General features: G+C 38.6%; 1 long non-coding RNA gene across 10 annotated transcripts in view; it reads right to left on the reverse strand.

The window, feature by feature from the left end:
* Positions 1-13,129, reverse strand: part of LOC125321747 — a 43,261-nt gene extending 30,132 nt beyond the window's left edge. For 5 of the 10 annotated variants that reach the window (XR_007201675.1, XR_007201669.1, XR_007201668.1 and 2 more), the window contains exons 1-2: positions 7,689-12,448; positions 1,457-1,631 (exon numbers count right to left, since the gene is read on the reverse strand). This is a non-coding gene — a long non-coding RNA (uncharacterized LOC125321747). The other 5 variants (XR_007201673.1, XR_007201670.1, XR_007201672.1 and 2 more) reach the window with 5 other exon arrangements.
* Between the last annotated feature and the right edge of the window lie 6 nt (positions 13,130-13,135).

The following is a 13,135-nucleotide window of genomic DNA, read 5'->3' on the forward strand; positions in this document are numbered from 1 at the left end:
AGCATTATCTCCAGAATGAATTCTGTTTTGTGATGATTTTATTGACATGCATTTCCATTTTTAGAAGTTCACTGAAGCAACAGCCTCCTTTTCACTACTGCTGTTCCTGTTTGGTGTACACTAACAGTTCAAAAGCTTTTCTTAACTAGTTTCTGATTTCTAATTATCCATTACATTTAGAAACCATTTATTTAAAACAATATCTTCACATTTCCTACAAGTATGAGGGGACTAAACTAAAGGCTTACACTTAAAAAAATGATGCTCCTTCTATGTCACCAAAGTTCTCAGCATCAGTACTCTATGAGGAAGGCACTGATAAGAAGTCAAAAGTGCATGAAAACACGCAGAAGAGGAGCCTCTGTTTCCAGACCCAAAAGATACCATAGTAATATATTTGAGAAATCAAGTACATTCAATTCTGCAGGATTTTTAGCAAGACTAATTATATTGTTAAGCCTTCTCAGACCATATATGCATCTATAAAGATGCAAGCAATCCAGTAATTTAGCTCGTAATTTGTCTAACAAAGTAGACAGGTATCATTAAAAGAGTCTTGATTGGTGTACCACTGAAAAGGCTGACAAACTGTACTCTGCCTGATAAGAAGCATTTGTCTGTCTGGGCTTTTTTTTCCGAATTACCATTTATTTGGCTGCTGGCTGAAACACCAAACCCACTGCCAGTTGGAGAATCCCCCCAGTTTGCAATGAGAACACAAGAAATTCAAGTACCTGTTTAAATGTTCACAATCATTTTATTAATCTACCGCTAGTAAGTCTTATTGAATGTACATTGCACACAGTTTCCATACAGATTATGACTAGAAACCAACTTGTGCTTCAAAGTCATTAATAAGTTACAAAAATAATTGGATGTCTTGAAAAAAATTAACACTACTTACAGAAACCATTCATCTGAAATTAAATCCTGATCCAGTGTTACAATGCCAAGATTTAAGGACACATTTAAGAAAAAATAAAATAAAATAAGATTGGCAGAAAATTCCAAAGCCTATTTTTTTTAACTATAAAATTTTCCAAGTTGTGAAAACCTGACTGCGGCTTCCTTTTTACTTCCTCTGAATGACTTGAGATTTAATAACTAACATTTTGATGCAAAACAACAACTCTGGCTCAGCAAAATATTGAATTTATATAATAAACACATACAAAAATTCTGAAAAAGCACACAGCAAAAGGGAATTGTGTCACTAAGATCATAACCTACATCAACAGCTACTCCAGAGATAATAAATGGTGCTAGAATTACTTTCCAGACAATTTCCCTCCACTCATCTCGTAAGTATGTGTGCTCCTACACGTGCCTTTTAATTTCAACATACTTCATATGTCAAATGACCAACACAAAGGTATGACAGGACACAGCATATATGCTAATTTAAAAGAAATGCCATCGTAACAAACCCAAGTAAGTATAATTTAAGAAAACTTACCTGGACTTGAAAAAACACCTCTGAGTTGCATCGGTGCTAATTCCCAAATGAAGACTCTTCCTTGCAAATAAGTGAGCTTTCTTCAGATCATTATTCTGTGGCACAGGCTCCTCCAAATGGCAGAATGAACGTATTGCCATTATTGAAAATTTACAGGTCATCTGAAGAAATTGAACTGGAAGCAAGAAATACAGCGACTTTATTTTGTGTAAAGTTACTGAAAATATTTTACTTAGCTTTCAAGAACTTGTTACTTATCAATAACATTTAAAACACATAAAGGATATATATATATGCAGTGACTGATAAAGTATAAATGAATTCATTAAACCAGATGGACAGTTCATCTGAGCAGAAGATAAGAACTTCCATTTAGTGCTACTGCAGAGCACCATTTCAGTACATTTTAGGGCTGTTTCTTATATAGTATACATTTCCTCTCTGCAAAGAAACTTTCATCTGGGTATCTTTAACGATACAGGTATTTTTGCAGAACATTAGCTTGTAATATAGAATTATCTTCAAGTAGTTCAAGTTACTCCTTCCAGCATGAATTATTTTGTAGCTACAAACACCAAATGTCATCTACCACCATCATGCTAATACAGACAGCTTTAGAAGACTGCCCTCAAGTTTCTCACAACTTTCTCTGATTTTACGGAATGTATGCAGTATTTTACTTGGGATGCTTATTTGAGGGCAAGATGAGTCACAGATTCTAAAGGCATAATCTGATGAGCATCTATTCTGGTAAAATGCCAGTTCAAAGAGAGAGGACCCTCCTGCTGCTTGTTCTTGTCCTTGGGTCATGATCCCATCTCCTGGTGGAGCCACCCACTAGACCAGACCGAGGAACTAGCTTGGGTTAGAAATTGCTGCTTGCTACAGACTCCTCTTGAAGTCAGGATCAATTTTATGATTCAAGTCACTGCATGATGGCACAATTCACTGTGCTAGTACAACAGGAGGGAACGTGAGGGAACAAGACCACACAGCTAATTGCAGCTACAAATGTCAGCACTTAAGAAACTGCTGTTGTCACCTGAATGTAAATTACAAGGTAAATCACAGCTTTGCCACTGAAAGCAGTAAAGCATACTACTGGACTGCTTTAACTCTCAGTTCCACCACTGCATCACTGGTCATAATCCCCACAATGGCATCAAAAATGACAACTTGAAGAGCCTCACCAAAATTGCCCAGGGCACAATTTCCTGCTAAAGGCCATATACTGCAAGTTTCAGGTGGGATGAACTACACAGGGTGTGTGAGTGTATCAATATGTGGGTCCATCCCTCTCCTGTCTACTAACAACAGAAACAACTTAGTCATTGTTTAGACTGCTAAACACAGAAGAGATAAATGCAGTTTAACATGTCTGCTTAGGCTAGGCCTGGCCTTTTCTAACTTTCAAATCCACTACCTGCTTTCAAACTTTACCAAAAAGGAGAACTGAAAAGTCATTTGCAGTTTAATAAGAATTCAGAGATTTCAGAAATCCAAGTACTGAGCAGGTAGATATAGAAGACCAACCCACAAACCAACCAAACTGAAGTACGGACTGCAGCCTATGCCTGTGTTATTAGGGAACAAACAAATAAGCAAGAGACACATTACAAGTACCCCAGCTGCAGCTGGTATTTTTCATTACCTCTAAGATACAACTGCATAGAAAGCTCACAGAACTACTTGACTATCCATGCAGAATTCAAATCTACTTAAGTGGCATTAAAATATGAGTCCTTGGTCTGCAAATTCCAGCTCTGCTCCTTGTGTTCAGTTTAAAAGTACGGCATGTACAACACTTGACAGCTTCCGGTCTTCTGGCACAGCATCTCATCCTAACGAGATGCATTCTTCTTAGCAGATCAGCCACTTCATCCTTTAGAACCACTAAATGAATGAATAGCATTGAGTCCTTGTGACTTAGGAGTCTTTAGCACTTTATTCTAGCATTCAGTCTTTTGCTTCTCTAATCCCATAATCACATAACATCCAATCAACATTATTTGAAAAGAATAAAATGCCCACAACATCCTTGTGGTGAAGAGTAGCATAAAGAAATAACTCCACTCCTTCCCAGCACCTCTTACTCCTTCTAATTGCTTTCCATACTCCCGAAAAACCCAAGAGACCTGCCAGGGCCTTAACACATTACTTGTGATGTTACCATCCTCCTTATATTTTTAAATAAAAGCATACAACCAAATGTTTCCCTGAAATGCACTCCTACCAATAAGATATGACAACAACTATAGCCTGTTACTGAGATTAATTCAAATATTGGGAGGGTTAAAATGTTACATAAAAACATTTCTAATTGCATGCATATTAAAATGATTGGTCTTTTACAGGCAGTCATTTGGAGATTTCCTCTCTTATCACCAGCTTCTCACTTATAAGTAAGTAATTAACAATACTAAATGAGAACAGTTATAGAAGTATCAATGGGTACAAATTTTATCCAAACACAGAAAGAAAATTCATATGATTCCCCTGCATGAGGAAGACCACACTAATGTTTACTAAACTCAACCAGCTGTGTTTCAACATTTACATATATTCAGAACCCACATAGTATATTCTAACAGTGGGGGCTTTGTTGGGGTGGCAGTGGGTCTGGGATTTTTTTAAAATACAAGAATGCCCTCTCACATTCTGAGTCCTTGCTTTGCAAAGTTTTTAGGACCTCAAGCCTTTCTTAGGCTGCTAACCTGCACTGATGCCTTTGCTACCGTAGTCTCAGTAGTAGAGGTTCCTGAATTAGGCAGAGTAAGCTTAAATCCATTCACACACCTCAATTGCACATAAAGCATCAAATTTTCAGGCACTCTGTTCTGGACTAGTTCTAGAATAAGGCAACTGTACGCCAGGAAGGAATTCCTATACAAGGAATTCAATCTGACATAAAACTGTATACAAGGAATTTGAAGCAACACACAAAAAAAGGCATGGGTGTATTTCTCTTACTATTTTAAATCTTAAACTTGGGTCAAATTTGCAACTCCATGCTACAACGTGATCCAATTAGGTAAAATAATGGCAGTAACTTACTAGAGTTTAGCTTATCCAACTAATGGATTTTTTTATAAATGAAGTGTCTATTTGCATAATACAAGTGTGATAATCAAAAAATCATTCCAGTTGGAACAGACCTCAGAGATCATCTAGTTCAATCTCTGCTCAAAGCAGCATTAATATGTGAATACTCATTAATGGTACAAGTTGTACTCTTAACCTTGCAGACCACTAATCGCATGTAATCCTTAATCAAATGCACTCAACTGCCTTTGATAGGATTACTTATCTGCAGAAGGGTTTGTGGGACAAGTTACTTGCCACACATTATTCCTAAGCATGGAACATTAGAGTACTTCCCAGCTGTACTGGTAACCAGTACCACACTTGCATTTCACTTTAAATGTCTTTTAATCAGGTACTGTTATGAGAGCAGTTTTCCAAGGGGACCTGCTGTAAAGGGGTAAATTTTGATAGATGACAAAGGGACAGAGTGAAGTAGGGGGTGATGAACCCCTAAGCGAGGCAGAAGCACAGGGCTGGGTCCTGGTTTCAGGTGTTTCACAGGCTGATGAATATAGGATGGAGGTCCTGCTCTGAGAGATACCTGTAATACCTGTAAACCTAAAAAATACTTATAAAGAGAAATTAACACCACTGGCAGCAACAAGTTTGGAAACCTCTCCTTTACTACTGCCATTTTGTTTTGTTCCTCCAGTTTGCTCTGATAAGGATGTCCATTGTGGATTTAAGTTTACACCTTTATTTCACGCATGAGATATGGTACAGCATTGCTAATTAAAAAAAAAAAATTATTTAAAAACCCTCACTAAAACAATCTACAAGTAATAATAAAAAAAGTTTGAAATGTTTTATAAAACCATGATTACCCAATGGCACAAGCTGGATTACAAAATAAATTTGCCTTATATTAGTTCAGTAATGTCCTCTGTTCTGAAGCATGAAATACAGTAACAGTTTATCTACGCTGCGTGGCAATACATGAACTCTGCCACACAAACTAAATAAAGAAAAGCTCATCTTCAAAACAATTATTTTATTTGAACTTTTAATACCTGCTATTTTAAGTAGATTCAAATATTAATACTGTGGACACTACTGTAAACAATATAGACACTGTTCAAGTGGTAACAACAGCAACAAGAAATAAATAGCAGCAGGATATGTAGAAAAAGAGAAATTTACTTTAGCAGCCTTGTTAACCTTGGTCTTAGGACTATCCAAAAGTCATTTATTTTAAAACACTGGATTCTGGGGTATTTTTAAATACACTGAAAACCTTTAAAATTCTACAGTTCCAGACACTATTTACATGCCTTCCTCAAGCATTCTTTAATAGCCACTGCTGTTTGCTAGGTTGCATAGAGGGCCTGTCCCTATTTGACCTCATTCACTTAAACTACAGGATACTCCAACAATTTTCTCTTAAATATCCACAAAAAGAGTTGAATTTGCCACCAGTGTTTAAGTGGCAGAAGTTAGGTCACAGGATGGTGCACACGCATCAATCACACAATCATGAAAGAGGGATATGGCTGAAAGATGCACGTAGGAAGCATAAAGAGACAGCAATCAAGCCAGCAATTCTAAAGCCAAAAATGAGAGGTCAGTCAGATTCTCAAACTGACAGAGCATCTTCACCAGCAAATTTCTACCTTAGATATCTTTATTTTATACTTGTGTTAAGAAATTTCAATATTTTTTCCGATTAATAAAGGTAATTGATTCTACTAAATATTTAAGTTCCCTTTTAACAATAAACTGTTGCTCTTGTGTTTTAGAAAAAAAAATTTTGCTAAAGAATAGTTGTTTGTGACAAAACTAACTGTATTTCCATGTTTGCAACTTTTTATAGGAGTGTACTGCTTGGCAATCTAGTTGAGAAAGGAAGTTCAACACCTGACTACCAAGCAACAAGTCCTGGCACCATCTGAGGGAAGAACGAACAAATTGCAAGGAGATGCTCTGTGGTACATTGCCAACACAGGTATGCCCACACCTCGCTAGGTGCTGCTGCCATGTAAAAAGCAGATAATTGGTTTTGAGTTTTGGCCAAGGTGCAAAACTACTTTACTGAAAACCTTAACTAGAAAACAAGCAGCCAAAAAAACCAAAAAAACAAAAAAAGAGAAAAAGAGTCGTGTCAATAATACCGTATTGTGTACAGAGAATGACATTAGCACACCTCAAAACTTCTGCATTAGCACACCACAGGTTATATAAAAATTACCTGTGTGGCTAGTTAATAACATTTCAGATCTAAGGAAAAAGCACTATCAGGCTGAAAAGGACAATTACAGCCATTCCCTTCTGTTCTAAAGGCAAAGGTAGAAATGACGCTTTACATAGAACAAGTACTGAACACTACCATAGCTTTGGAACATATTATCACTACTTTTAAAGTATAAAGGAAGGTTGAGGGATTGACAGGGAAGAGAACATACAATTAGATGCACTTAACAGGCCAATGGGTTGCACCACTTGAGAATGAGAGGGGGGCTAAGTTTATATTAGCAAACCAGAACTCAGCAATATTTTGTCTCAGCTAGAAGTTGAACTATTGGTATTTTAGGCTTGAGGGGAAAAAGGTAATTTTTTTTTTTCCACCACCACGATCCCACTCATCCACTCCCCACACCCCCTGCCAAGACAGGATCCAAGAATTACAGAAAAATGCTCTAAAAACAGTTTGGGGATTAAAAAAAATTACTTAGAAAAAGGTAGTGGTCTCTAGGCAGAAAATGTCTCCTTTCTGAGGGTGAAGAACCACATGCATTCTTACAGGAACCAGCATAGCAAAACTCAATCATTATGTGGTGTTTCAGCACCACCAGCAAATAAAAACTGTCATATAAAAATATCTGTGTCCTACACCTTAATGAAGATACGTTATTTTCTTTCATTAGCACTACCTAAGGAATGACTTCATATACAAATACATTTTTCAGACACTAAAAAAAAAACCCCAAAACCACCAAAGGATAATTCAGAAAGAGGAAAGATTTTGCAAAGGCTTTAAGTTCACACAGAATTAGTCCTACCAACTTTAACAAACTATTTAGACTCATGCAACTCTGTGAGAAATCAGGGAAATATGCAATATGCTGGCAATTCCAGAAAGAGGAGACAGGACAGGCATTTTAAAATCTTCAGAATAAGCATCAGTCTTTCTTTGCATTTACACAGCACTTACCAGAAAGAGATGGCAGAAGCTGGAGCCTCTGTTCATGCATAGTGTAAAGCAGCTGTAACAATGCCAGCCTCCTTACACAGGATGTTTCACCAAATGGGATTGCAGAAAGCAAAAAACTCCAAGACTAAATAAGAGAAGAACCACAAGATAATGGTGATAAAATGTAGCTCAAGTGCTTCAAGTACCAGAGGGAAAAGTCTCTAATGGACAGGTAATGTTACATCAGTGTAAGTTTAAATAGGTAAGTAAGAATGGATAATCTGTCACTTTTAAACTTCACAAAATGGATCATTGCTCTTTTTTCCTGTCTCGGTATGGACTGACATCTTACAAACTTAGTAGAATGAGTCTACTTGAAAAGACTCCTTCCTTTTGAAAGTACTGGAATATGTGAAGAAATATCTTGAAGCACATTATGGAGTGTGCTTAAAATTAAAAAGAACTGGCCAATTTCTTGGACACTGAGTGCGTTACTTAATACTCTTTGCTCTGCTAACATAGGAACCAGGTTTTGCAAGCAAGATATTTGGAATTTTTTTCCCAAGATTCACAAGGGTTCAACTTTAACTAATATGTTTGATTACCACTTCTTTTTTCAAGAAAACAAAACAGACTTCAAAGTTACTTTGAAAACAAAACAAAACAATTGAGATTCTTTTTCTAAGTGTCATTATATCAATTATTTTTTACCCGTGTAGTTACAATTTGGTATTAATTTCCCTTTTATTAAATACCCACAAAAGAGTGATAGCACCTTTTACACCATCCCAGTTTTCCTAAGGCCTGTAAAACACTATCTTCAGCGGCTATTGCTGAAAATCAAAATGAATGAAATCTTTCTGATAACACATCTTTGAATTCTGCCATAAGTCAATCAGTTAAACCTAAAACCACCTTAGAAATCCCAGACTTTCACAGAGAGGAAGAGAAAACCAGTTTAAGAGCCAAACAAAAAGGACAGTCAAATATAACCTACCTTAACAGGGCAACACCAATTAATGTATGAAACCAGAAATCAACATATCACATCTGGGAAAATACTATTTGTTCACTTAATTTCAAAACACTCGGCTTGCTGTAATCCTTCTTACTTTGTAAATCTTTGAACCAATGCAACTGCAAACTTTCACATCAGTTTTTCAAGTCCTTAACATCAAGCTAGCCAATATCTTTGCCACTACAGAGACATGAATTTTGTTTGGCTGTTGTTATATTACCTCATGCTGAGTCCCATCCAAATCCTTCCATCAACATTAAGCTGTGTTTTCTATTTTTGCTGACTTTCACTAGAGTAGCAATGCAACACCACAACACCACACGAGCATAACCTAACTACTGGAAGAATCCCAAGGACACAAATGCACAACACAACCACCACAACCATATCAGACACCACCCATCTTTCCATGGGTTTCAGAAGCAACATTTCATCATTTATCTTTTCCCACTAGAAATATTCCTGAAAATAATTCATTTCTGAAAACACAAGGGATACAAAGTTAAGTCTTGGCTACTGTTCCCTACTAGAATGGGGTGCGAAGCCTACAGGCTATAGGAAATGGAGGTAAAATATCTTTAAGAATAGAAAGAAAATTTTAAAAGTATTTCGGAGGCCAGCTGCAATTCCCAAATGGAAATCTTTGCAGTGATTTCTGAGAGCACTGCATCAGGTCTAAAGTGTTCAGCTTCTCTCTTTCTACAGAGCAAAGAACACACTCCTGTTAAGGATGCTAAAATAAGAGGCACTCATATAGGATCCAAGAAGAAAAAAAGAAGTCTACCTTTACCTGAGAGCAATATATAGATTTCTCCTGTTCTGTCAAGGCTACAGGCACCATAGTAGGGAAAAAATGCAGCACCTCTTTTTTTTTTCCCCCCCTGTACTTTTGAAAATGAGTCATAAAAATATAAGAGGTTTTTACTCCAGAAAAAAAAGGGTTTAAACAGGCAGCAGTTGACAAAAAAACCTGGCCTCATATTTCAGCTACTGATTTTACGATCTTAGAAAAGATCTCCCTCCCTTTGGTTAAAACACTGCAATACAATAGCCAAAGGATACTACATACACATATTAAAATCAGTACTGTTACGAATGTGTGGGCTTAAAAATAGTTGAGGAATGCAAGAAAGTTTACAATCACAGTCACCTTGACTACATATACAAAAAAATTATCTAAGTGAGACAATGGCTTTCCTGTGGTCTGTACAAGACCTCTGAAAAACAGAACACGATTAACATATTTAAGAATTAAAAAGAGAAAAAGAGGTACATATATAATTAGTTACTTTATTATTCTTACATTAAAATTTAAACTTCCTAAGTGCCATTTTGGAAGTGTTCTGGAAAAAGAAGGAAAGTCAAGCAAAAGTAAAATCCAAGAAACAAAACCTTCAGAGCAAGTTTTCAGCTGGTACCTCCCACTCCATACTCAGTTTCTCAGGGAGCATCATGTAGCAAAAACATGGTTAGAACTAAGCAGCTAGCGGGTGTGTAATTTGAATGTGAAAATATTTTTAGAAGACACACATGAATAGCATATGCTCTCAGCCTGAATACAATTTTCTAAATATATGCCTTGAATATTGCTTCCCCAACATTCTTAAGTATGTTCCAGATAACGGTTTCTTGTACAGATTTGTTACTCTTTGAAAGCAACATATATATCAAGCCTTAAACAACACTCATTTCAAGAGTTCACCTTGGGGTTTGGAGGGACTCTGAGTCTTCACTGTGTCAGTGTAATCACAAAGTTGGCAAATTATGCTTGAACAGAGGGCAATAAGAGGATGATTTGCTGATTCAGGAAGTTAAATCAGACATGGATGTTCAATCACTTGCCTGAACCAAAGGAACTTCAAAAATTGTATTGCAAAACCCTCCTAATTCTTTCTGTGCTTTGAAAAAAGTTTCAAAAGGTAGATAGAAATCAATAAACCAAGAAATAAGTAATGTGCTCATGCACTGTTACTTAAACCGAAACCAAATCTAGTCAAAGCTACACAACGTGCAAGAGAAAACTTCATTTGCACAAACAGCAGCCTAACTAGATCCCAAAGTCATTACCAGTCCACATCTGGAACACTCAAATCAATTCCTAGGGACTGTGGAGCTGGCATCATGTAGTAATTATTACTATAGGACAAATGAAGTTCTATGGTATATAACGAGGCGAAAAACTTCAGCTTCGTTTCTTTGCCAAAACACAAATTCTATTCCTCAAGCATATGGAAAAACTCAGGTTCTGGATTCTGTCCTTGGCACAAGCTTTCCTTTAATCAACTTGAATGTCAGGGAAGAAAAAAAAAAAGATACCAGTAAATCCTACTGTGGTACTTAACAGTATATAGAAAAATACCTGAAATCATAGAATACTTTGGGTTGGAAGGGACTTGTAAAGCTCATCTAGTTCAACCTCAGGTTGCTCAGAGCCCTGACCAAAATGACCTCGAAAGTTTCCATGGACAAGACATCTACCACCTCTCATTGTGAATGTGCAACCTGCCAGTGTTTCACCACCCTCATTGTGAAGTATTTCTTCCTAGACCTGCTGAAATATCTGTCCCCAAATATAAGTTAATTTACCAAAAAAGTTGGGGGCAGGAGGGAGGGAGAGAGGAAACAAAGCAGAGAATGGAGGCATTAGATAGCTTAAAATAATCTTAACTATACTGAGTCGTGAATTCTTACTTACCAGAGAACTGGGATCTAGTACTAGAGCTTTTTCAAAATCACACCATGCTAACAAGCAGGAAAAACATCTACTTAATCCTTCCAGGGCACAAACACACACAAGCAAACACCTCTTACCACATTATCTCTTAGGCTGTATACACTTGAGCAAAAGTTTTTGGAAGGCCAAAACAAAACGGCAGACCCTAATTACCCCTGGGAAAAGTAAAAACTTACACTACAATGACAAGAAGCTAAAAATTTGTTATTGATATTAATAAACAGAACTTATATCAATTTTCATACATCCAAACACTGTATTTTAATCACGAGTAAGTATTACTAGGGCTAAAGCCACAATACTCTGAGAGTCCCAAGATGCCAGAAGAAAAATCACTGCATACATACAACTACTATAATGAAACTACTACACGATGTCATTTAGTAGATTGCATTATTTGACCAGTTTTAGAAGTTAAACAGAGCCACTGGAAAAGAGATTAAATACATATCAAATGCACTGCACGTATGCAGGAACACCCATCTCAATGACTGTAGAGCAACTGAGATCCTTCTCCTACTCATCATACCCAAAAGCGCTTTACACTCCTGATGAACGTACACAGAAAAAACCACTCTCCACAATGAAAGCACTAATGAAACAAACCCCAAGATCAATCTAAAAAAAATTACTCGTAACAAAATTCTTAGCAAATTTCATTGCAGTATTTCTCCAGTCAGGCAAAAAACTTCCTCCAATAGAACAAAATACCCTCAAACATTAATTCAACCTTCAAAACATTGCTGCACAAATTAAAGGAATAACTACAGCAAAAAATTAGATTACGGATGTTACAACGGTCCCGTTATAATAACAAATCATTTCACAATGTAAATCATACAGTGCTAAACGCTTTCTGAATACGCAACGAGGAGCAGAGAGTCAGGAAAGCAGCGGCAGGCAGTAAGAGAGAAGGTATTTTCTGTGCTATCACTAGAACAATCTCCTGACTCACTCCCTCCTGCAGCCCCGGGGAGCAGGCTGGCTGGGGCCGCACTGACAGCTTTCCTGACGCAAGAGAAGCGCAGCACTGACCTAAATGCCGTGGCTGCTGAGCTCCTTGCAGCTCAGCTCGAGGAAACGGGGCCAGCATGGATTCAAGCACCAGCCACAAACACTCCAGCTACTGCAGCCCGAGGCTGCTGGTGCAGAGACGCTCGCCGAAACCCCCACAATCACCTCGACCTCTTGAGCCTGAAGCCTCCAAAAACGACTGGGAGGCGAGCTCTAGGCTGAGATTTAGAGCAGAGATTTTCAACAGGGAGCTGCGCATCCCTGCACCGCTTCGGCGGCAGCAGCAAAACTGGCCACCCCAGGGTCTCGGGCAGAGAGCCACACGCGAGGCACCGAGCCTCAGACAAGGTTAAGCCACACCCCGGGCGCGACTTTAGGCAGGTATTCAATGGCTCGCAGTTCAACCATCAACTCCCTGCCCCGGCCACCGAGGCGAGCGCTGCGGGGCCGCCGCCTCCCGCCCCTCAGCTGCGGCGGGTGGGCGGGGGAAGCAGGTGCGGGGCCCTCCCTGCTCGGGCGGCCCGGGGAGGCGCCGCAGGACCGGCCCCCGCGCCGTGCCCTCCCACCGCGCCGCGTGAGTGACGAAGCAGGGCAGAAGGGCGCGGAGGAGAGAAGGAGGGAGCGGGAAATACCTCGGGCGCTGTTGGCCCCGCTCGGCGCAGCCCAAGGCCCGCCCGGCCGTGGCTCCGCCTCCGCTGCCTG

This window comes from Corvus hawaiiensis, chromosome 2 (assembly GCF_020740725.1).
Source record: "Corvus hawaiiensis isolate bCorHaw1 chromosome 2, bCorHaw1.pri.cur, whole genome shotgun sequence".
Classification (NCBI taxonomy): domain Eukaryota; kingdom Metazoa; phylum Chordata; class Aves; order Passeriformes; family Corvidae; genus Corvus; species Corvus hawaiiensis.